The 9,470-nt window shown below is 43.7% G+C and overlaps 1 long non-coding RNA gene across 1 annotated transcript in view; it reads right to left on the reverse strand.

The window, feature by feature from the left end:
• Positions 1–8,762, reverse strand: part of LOC116706985 (uncharacterized) — a 15,826-nt gene extending 7,064 nt beyond the window's left edge. Inside the window, exon 1 of the long non-coding RNA XR_004336383.1 lies at positions 8,749–8,762. This is a non-coding gene — a long non-coding RNA (uncharacterized LOC116706985). The remainder of the gene's footprint in view (positions 1–8,748) is intronic.
• Between the last annotated feature and the right edge of the window lie 708 nt (positions 8,763–9,470).

Below are 9,470 nucleotides of genomic sequence, written 5' to 3' on the forward strand. Positions count from 1 at the left end.
ACTTTGAAACGGGTCAATTTGACCCGAGGACAACACAAGGGTTAAACCTTTACTTTTTAGGCAGGTTGTTGTGATCTTAGTGTGACCCAGAACTCGGAGGTACAACACGGGAGTCAGAAAGAAGTTCAGGTTGTTTTAATGTTTGTAGATGTATATCCAGCAAGGGCGACGGTCGATTCACTGTGAAATCGGGGCGAAGCAGCGGGGGGCAGGTCGGAGTGGGACTGGACAGCAGCTCAGCGATCAACAGGAAGAGTGGAATCTGCACAGAGGCCAAGGTTCAACGAAGAATCCAAAAAGATCAACACCAGACAACAATATCAAACTACAGGGCCTAGTTACCACGAAGGTGTGTGTGACGATCTGGCGCTGAACAGGTGGTCAGCCCGGGGATAAATGCTGTAGAGGTGAACGATGAGATGGGAATCAGCTGTGCGGGGGGCGGAGCAGAGATGAGTGGCCACGTCTCTTGACCTAGTTCCTCTGGACACGCCCCCTGATAGCAGCAGACCACAACACACATGGTGTTGCCTACCGCTCCTATACGTAAGATAGTTGCTGACTGTCACCCGTTTGGTGCTGAGCAGGTGTCGCAGCCAAAAATGATGCTCTGAGATCGGTGAGAGGGAACCACAACGTTCAAGTTGTTGGCAGAAATGAGCCGAAAGCCACTGTGGAAGAACTGCAGAGTTGATACACGAAAACGTGTCAAACTATCAGTTCCGTGTCACTCCATTAAGCCCAGCTCAGACCAAAAGTTCACGACGAGTTGGAACTTCTTCTTCTTCACACCTGCCAGTTCCCACCAATCAGAATCAGAATCAGCTGTGCTTACACATACAAAACAACCAAAACAAAAATATACACACTAATATATACACAATACAGAATATATAGATGGATAGAAACAAAGCTAGCTAAAAATCAGAGCTTTGGCCTGCTTAGACCAATTGGATTGACCGGTCCATTCGACCACCATTCTTTATTAGTTGATGGCTGTGATGCAATATATTGTTATGATTATTATATACCCTGAAGGAGAAGAGCCGCAGGAGAGATTTAACAGCTTTAACGTTATTTTAGAGTTTCACTTTTAAAAAGGTGATTTAAAAAGGCTAACGCGGACGAGCTCAGTTTGACATGAGGGTAGGGTTAGCAGTGTTTATAAGATGCATCTGCATTAGTTCCACCACACACACACACACACACACACACACACACACACACACACACACACACATAGTTTAGCAAACATTGCTCTGACTTCATCCCCACAGGGCTCAACCTGACCTTAACTGTAACCCCAATTAAATAAGAAACTGTCTTAAATTGTGCCGAGTGAGAGTGCAGTGAAATCAAATTTGGGACACAGAACGCGTCCCTGGTTTGACAAGCCACCCCCGGTCGACTTTTGTGAAGTCCCGATTTTGTCCCCAGATGTGACAGACACAGACACACACAATAGCCAGTGGCCAGCCAAGAGTCAAATTAGGGGGGACAAAGGAAGTGTGAAGCTCCGCCGTCCCTCGCTCTCTGGTCTGACTGAGCAACAGCTGTGAAATTCAGTTTTTCATACCTCACTCTGTCTCACCCACTCTCTCTTTTTCTCCTTGTAACCTCTGCACCCCTACTCACCTCTTCCCTTGTGCTAATTTTTTACCTCCCCTCCCTCCAACACTACCATCTCCTCTGCCCTTACCGCCTCTTTCTCTCCCCGCCCGCCACTGACCGCCTCCTTTTGCTGCTCTTTCTTCTCTCCGGTCTGGCCCAGCATCCGTCTGATTCAGTGGTTGGGCCTGTGGTTAGCAGCAGTGTGGTTTTTATGATCACCCCTCTGAGTACACGCTGACCTTGGACATTATTCACACACAATGGATGGAGCTGTCCACACCGGGGGAGCACTGCAACCGCTGTGGGCCGCCGAAAGTGTGTGCCTCTGCACGTTTGAGTGTGTGTGTGTGTGTGTGTGTGTGTGTGTGTGAGAGGCAGTAACAAAGAGAGAGTGGGTGGCGGTAAGAACAAGTGTACCTATTTAAAATGTCTGCAACGGAGAGAGAGAATAAGAATTTGAGGGAGCGTTTGTTCCATTCCTGGTGGGCTAATGAAGTTAAAAGTGCACGTCTAAACGGGCCTTTTGGATTCTTTAAACGCATGTAAAACGACATATCTCAGTTTCTTTTTGTCATTGATATCACAAAATAATTTCACAGACACATGCCCTTTGTACGCTGTTACATTAGACATAAGTACCACCGTTATGGCAGACAGGGGCGCAGGCCTACCTGTATTCCTGTCAGCTACATCCAAGTTGTACTTCCTCCATCTCGCTCCAACTGAATCCAATTCCTCTGGATCAAAACAAGGTCCCCATACTTCTCCAGGGCATCCTGACGGCCCACTGGTTGAGACCCACAATGTGACTAGGGGTAAAAATCTGTAGGCACTGCATGAAATGACTACTTACTGCCTATAAAACACATTGTGTAATAAGCCATGATTAAAATAAACTGATGAATTTACTTCCATTGCTATTTTATAGTTTGACACAACTTGCATTAAGGATGTACATGCAAAAAAATATACTATACATTGTTTTGCATTTATATTTTCATCCACTGGTGGCTCATTGGCCGTGAATTACATTATATTTCTAATTATGGACTTTTCTGCATCGAGCCATAATCTCTCCAGAAAGAATAGCAATAGCCATTGGCTCCCAAATAACCATCTTTGGGTTTTGGAACGCTAAGGCGTACTGCCAGACCTCAGTACGCTCTTGTTACTGAATGGGTGGGAATTCCTGCAGCCCAGTTTCAACATTTCAACATATGTAGACTGAGCAAATATTAAATTGGTGTGGAAAAAGCAACGTTTTATCCGCAGAGACAGAAACAGAAACAGACACAAAGTTATTGTCCTCTGAGAGGGATTTGGTCTGAAGAGACATTGTAATCAGGGTCAGGAGTAAGTGACAGCCAAAGCTGCAGTCTTCATGACACATGTGCACGACCACCATCTAGATATGTCGTTAGATATGGTTCACTAGAGCTGAAAACGCTCATCTTTGATTAATAATTATGGAAATATTATTGCAATCATTTTGGCCAAGATAAGTGCAGTACAGGACATTTCTATTTCTTTATATCCCCCACTGGCAGTATGAGCTGTTTGTACACCTCAGTGCATGCACACACACGCGCACGCAAGCACGCACACACACACCTGCCTTGTTATAACAGCTATCAGTCAACTGTCAGAAGCCTAGAGGGTTTATGGCAGCTTTATGGGAGGTGAAGCAGCACTTGGTAGTCCATTTGGCTGCCCATATATATGACTAATCTGTGTGTGTGTGTGTGTGTGTGTGGTGAATGCATGCATGTGTGTGACATAAGTCACTATGTAGCTCACCACTGGTCATTTATGCTTTTCACATAGCAGAGCACATTTCTGTGTTTCACGCTGTGTCCATGCATGTGAGCTTGTTTACGAGTGTGCATGTGTGTGCGTGACACACGCAGGCGTGCGTCCAGAGCGGTGTGTAGCGATTGCACATAACTGTCTGTTCTGTTGGAGAGCCGAGTAGATGGAGTGAACTGTGAGGCTGTCTCTGCACCATTTGAGGTGAAAGATAGCAAGTGAGAGTCAGAGACACAAAGAGCTGGGCAGAAGATGAAAAAAGGCAGCGAGGTGGAGGGGTGTTAAAATAGAGATACGGATGACAAGTGAGGAAAAGAAATCAAGAAAGAATCTCACAACTTTTCACTGTACTGTATGTACTGTTCTGCCTCGAGGCAGCAGAGTGTCATGTAAACTGTGTCATCCGATGTCTCAGTTGGGCAAAGCCCCCCCCGACCTCACATTGTCTCATCTTGATAAGCCTTCTTCTTTGCTATGGCCCCTCCTGTGGCTTGAGCCTGAAGGACAAATGTCCCTAAAAAGGACAGTGATGGCTCTGGGGAAGCAGATCATATGTACATGAAAATGCACACAATAAAATAGAGCCAATGCCAATGTTGACTTGTGTCTTCGGTGTCTCACTGCTTTTCCCCCAAACCCCCGCAATATGAAATGACATGTTTTTGATGCTGCATTTACAACTCCATTGTGGGGCTTATCAAGGTCACCACAGAGTGCACAAATGTTAAAAGTGAAAGTAGCTTCTTCGCAGAGGAGACAAGGACAAACACATTGAATTCTTTCATTTGTGTGGGCGTTAATTTTGCAATTAAGTACCGAGTACAATGAAAGAGATCCATGTAGCTGGTTGGTGTTTGAATGCTTCTTGCCTTGGCTGTGCAAAGCTTCTCTCACCTTTGGAATAAAGCGTTTGCTCTTTAAAATGAACGTAATTATTGGACTTAAAATGAATTAAAATGTTTCAGTTAGGTTATGGTTCAATTTAATATAGTGGTTTTTATTAATCATCATACATTCACTTCATTTCAGCACTGGGAGCTGTCCAGTCTGCCTTCCTTTAAACACATGGACGCTATTATAAGATGGCATCATTCTTAAGATTGTGTTAACATAAAACACCATTAATTATACTATTAATGAGCAACATTTGTTCCATATTACATGTTTATTGTTTTTGCATTGCGCCTCGTTCCTGAGAATAGCAAAAGTGTCAGGGTGTTGATCATCCCAAACCACCGACAGTCGATGTTTAAGCATCGTGCGGGGTGACATGGCTTCCTGGAGGGGTCGCGGGTGGAGTTTGACATTTTCTCTTTGAAATTTTCCTCGTAAAGACCTATTACAGAGGACATGCTTTTTAAGTCAAAGTTTCAATGTGTGCTTCACCGCAGTGCATAGGGAAAGGCTCTGTTTGAAAACGCTGTCCCCACAGATTTTAATTTGCATATGGTGGGTGGGCCAGGATGGAGGGGGGCGGGCGGGGGGGTCTGGAGCATACATACAAGATCAAAACAAAAACATTTGGGTAAAATCTGAAACACAAGGTTCTGAGCATCTCGTCATCATGCAAGACCGAGGTAAGAAAATAGAAAACCAACTTTCACTTAGAGGACTCAGATGTCATCCCTGCTGAAGTGTTTCTGATCCCACCCAGCTGCACACGTTGCTTTTTATTTTATGGCCCACACATTGAAAGTGCAAATATCCATCTGTGCTAAATCAGTGTCAGTGTTAAATACCAACAGGCTACTTGTGTGCATTGCTCCTGCTGCAACCCAACACTAACACTGATAATTTATGGTTAATGTCTTTTTAGGTCTTTTTATAGCCAAAGGTTCTTACTGTTACCATTATTACTGTTATTATTGTTATCTTTACACTGTCTTCTATACTGTATTTCTTGCTAAATGGATGCTGCAAATTTTAATTTCCTTGCGGGAGTCATCCCAAAAGGATTACTAAAGAGAAGTCTAAGTCTTCAGCAATGACATCCGTCCACCATCTTAGAAGCGGCCCCAGAAGCTCCTCTCCGCTCCTCTTATCCTGATTTTCCACTGGGTACGTCCGGTTTTGTCCCGTCCTCCGCCAAGCGCCGTACCACAAGGGGAGCGTCTCCGAATCAGAGCGTCTGCCTGCCGGACTCGCATATTTTTATTGTTTTTTCAAGTACTTGAAAACTCCACTCTTTTCTGGGCTTGTCCTGTTAAATCAAAGATCTGTGATGTCGTCTTATGTTTTTACCCCTCTAAGATAAATCTCTCGTCGTCCTTGGTGTAAAGGACACATTTACAATATTCGGCGGTGTCTTTTGGTAAATTTGGTTGTTTCCATTCCCGCCTGGCTGTCCAAACACCCCGTGGCTCACGTGATGGTAGACCTGGTGCGTATCTTTAGCTGAGCAGACAGCTGCAGGCTTTTGGGACGCCCTGCGATTATTTGAATGGGCGTTTTTGCTCATGGGACCGCAGCACGTCCAGAACACAGGACAAGATGCACCTGGTGCTAAATAGGGGTGGTGGATGGGGCAATAAAAATTCCAGGAGCCCAAGCTCAAGTCAGACAGAAAGAAACGATCCGCTTCCGCGTGCTACTGGTGATAATGCATTATGGCATGATCATCTTTCTCTCAGCTCCCAGAATTCGTACTTTTTCTTTTTTTTCTGTTTGGAATTCCAGTTTTGGGTCATGCAGACTGAAACTGAAATAAAAATGTAAAGTGGTTTACCCTTTGCTTTCTGCTGACCACTAAAGAGTGTGTTTCTCATTAGAAAGAAATAGGGTTGTATCAACTGATCAGGGATCTCGCCGCCCAATTAGACGTGTAGAACAATGAAGCCAGCCAGGTTGGAGCCAGAGTTATTGGGGAGAGAAAGGGGAGACACAGAGGACCTCTTTAAACTGCGAGAGCAAATAAGAGATGAGGTGGCTCTTGTTGATTGGTCAGAAGGTATCTCCAAGACAACCAAGTAGGAGAGTGAAATCGCACAGCCTGCACTGGCTGCTTTTGGAAACCATCTTGGGAGCTGGTAGGCAGAGAAATAGGAAGAGGATGGAGAGATGGAGACACGGCCCCTGTGGAGGCTCGGATGAGGTAGGAGTAAAAGTTTTTGAGTCTTTCTGCCTCCTAAATGGTTCCCTGGGTGGACTCAGGAGTGTCAGACTCAGAACTAAAAGTAGACCAAAAGAACGGCCCCACTTATCCAGACGAGAGGTTGAGTAATAAGCGAGTAGTGGAACCCACTGTGCTTACAGCACTTTCCAGTCAAGAAAAGAAACTTTGCAGAAAGAATCTGACTTCAAACATACACACACATGTAACGTTTGTGCTCAGGGCTTGGATGAAGAGCAAAAAGTTCAGATGTGTATTGGATGTAGCAGGGTGCCATGCGGACGGTAAGTTTGCCCGCTTGTGCTCACTGACAGCACGTGATTGCTCACAGTGAACATGCTGGTTTATCACGGCGCCGGCATTACAACAGGGCTCAATGTAAACCGCATTAGCTTTGAGCCACTCCTCGCCTCCTGCCGCCATGGCGATTTAAATCACAAAAACACGTGGAATGGAGAAAAATGTCCAACGGGAACAATTTGTAATACTTCCTCCCCGAAGCTTTTTCCCACCTGTGGCCCAGTGCTTCGTGCTCTGGCTCCTTTTGGCTGCAGAAGAAAGACAAAACAAAGATTATTTCTGTCTTGTTGCTGTCATTCACCCGCGTTTCAGACAGTCCTCCATTTGTCTGTCTGGGTAGATATATTCGCCAAGTATTTACAAATGTGTGCATTTTTTCAACAACAGCCATATTCATGTATTTATGTTTCATTGTTAGTGGCCGTGACTCAGGAAACAAGGCATGCGTGTAATCTAGCATCATTAATAACAGCCTCAATATTTCTTGTTTTCTCTCTTCACACAGAATCAGAGTTAAATGAAATTACACCCAACTTTTTCTACCGCTGCTCCATCACTATAAGAGTGTTTGACTGGCAATTAATAATAGTATTATTAACAGATTATTCTGTTGTACAAAGCCTTTCTGATAAAGTAGCTCAAGTAGTGCTTGTACCAGTGTTAAACGACACTTGCGGTTACCGCAGTAACCACAGGTGTTTCCTGTTTACTCTACTAAGTGTGGTTACACGAGTGGACACCGCAGGGTGACAACGTTTTTTTTTCCCTCCAAAAATGTTAAATGTCTTATATTATGCCGGCTCCCCCAGTTTAAACGTACCATCCCTATTTAAAATGAATGGGAAGACCTGCGTTTTCAGGGCCGCGTGCATCTGCATGATTGCATGCCAAAATTAGATATTGATTTCAATCATTTACCAAATGCATTCAGCAAAGTCCTCTACACAATGAGTCTTGGAGCCACAGGTGCTCCTGATAAGCCATCTTGTCTTTGCCTCATTTATCCATCATGGCCTCTGCTCCGTCTCGTCCTCATCGGCCCATCTATCTTCTTCTTCTTCAGTAAACACTCCCGTTCCTATTTTTCTGTTATTGTTGGGCTGTTTAATCACATTCATTTGTGTGTGTGTGTGTGTGTCCTTGTGAATTATTAAGTCCTGAAAGAGATGATTGTAATTGACAAATATTAACATCTGCTCATGAAAAGGCCAGGTCACACAATCACAAAAGGTTCGTGTGTGTGTGGTGTGTGTGTGTGGCCTAATGTTGAATGATGGGGAAGACGCAGAGGCCAGTGTGTGCGGGGAAATGTGATTATTCGGTGAGATATGAATTCAGTGCATCCATCCCCAACATGAACAGATGAGCTGTTGTGTGGACGCGGCTCTCCGCCTGCTGAGCCAAGCCTCCAGCACTCAGCTTCAGGCTGTCTTCTTCTGTTTCTCATACTGTTGTTTTTATCTCTTCTTCGTGGAGGTAATTTCATTGTTCACCCGCGTACTATAACCATGTACACAGCATCAGGAATCTCCTTGAAAATAGTTTTGTAATGCACGATCATGGCTTCGGGAAAAGGGAAGAAAGAAAACACAACATCTGCTTTTCGCCCAGCCTCCTGGTTTTTCCAGACAACACGAGCCACACAGTACATTTAATAGAATATTCTGCCTGGCGTATTAACAATGTATTCACCGTGCAGGAGGAGGGGGGACGAGAGGTGGAGTTGGGGTTTTTTGGAGTTTTTCCATCTCTTCTTTTTTTTATTTCCTTTCATATATTTATTATACAGGAAAGATAGAAAAAGTAACATTACATTACAATGTAAAAACGGGCCTGGCTCAGTTAAAAACTGGTTTTCAGCAGGTTCCTGTTCTGCAGAAACATAAAAACTTGGTACAGCACTTCAGGACAAACATAAATACAAAACATCGATATAGAAAAAAAGATTTTGACAAATAAAATCCACAATACAGTTACATAAGGACAAAGACATTTATACAAAACATCAGCTGGGCTAAACAAATACGGTCTGTGCAAACAAGGCTTGGACAATACATAAAAAACATTTTTAATGTGTGCAAGTGTAACTGTTAAAAAGGAGCTGTTTGTATGCCTTTTTAAAATATGTGATAGATGATAGTGTTCTGATGTGATACGGAATGTCATTCCAAATCTTTGTATATGTATAAAAAAAAGATTTCTGACCAAAGTAGTTTTTGTATGAGGGAACTGGGATAAGTGCCTGTGAGACCGACCTAGTGAGGCGTCCTGGTCTCACGTGTGTCGGAAAAAGTGCAACAAGTGCTGGTAAGGCGGTATTTTGAATCTGAAAATAAAATGCAATTGCGTGGCTGTTTCTAAAGTTTTCATAAGTCAGAGCCTTAGAGCGTGCAAGAGCAATACAATGGTGAGACCACTTTGGAAGGTTACTGTGAATCTTTAGAGCTCGATAGTATAGTCGAGCTATTGGTTCAGTAATTTCCTTCGTGGTAAGAGACCAAATGGGAAGACAGTAGGACATGGTTGAAAACACAATTGCATGTAAGTAGGTTTCAGAAACAGAAGAAGAAAGATATGATCTGATCTTATTATAAACATAAAGTTTTTGATTTAACTTTTTAGATTGATTTAACTTCTTGGCTTC

The sequence above is a fragment of the Etheostoma spectabile genome, chromosome 2 (genome assembly GCF_008692095.1).
Source record: "Etheostoma spectabile isolate EspeVRDwgs_2016 chromosome 2, UIUC_Espe_1.0, whole genome shotgun sequence".
In the NCBI taxonomy this organism is placed as follows: domain Eukaryota; kingdom Metazoa; phylum Chordata; class Actinopteri; order Perciformes; family Percidae; genus Etheostoma; species Etheostoma spectabile.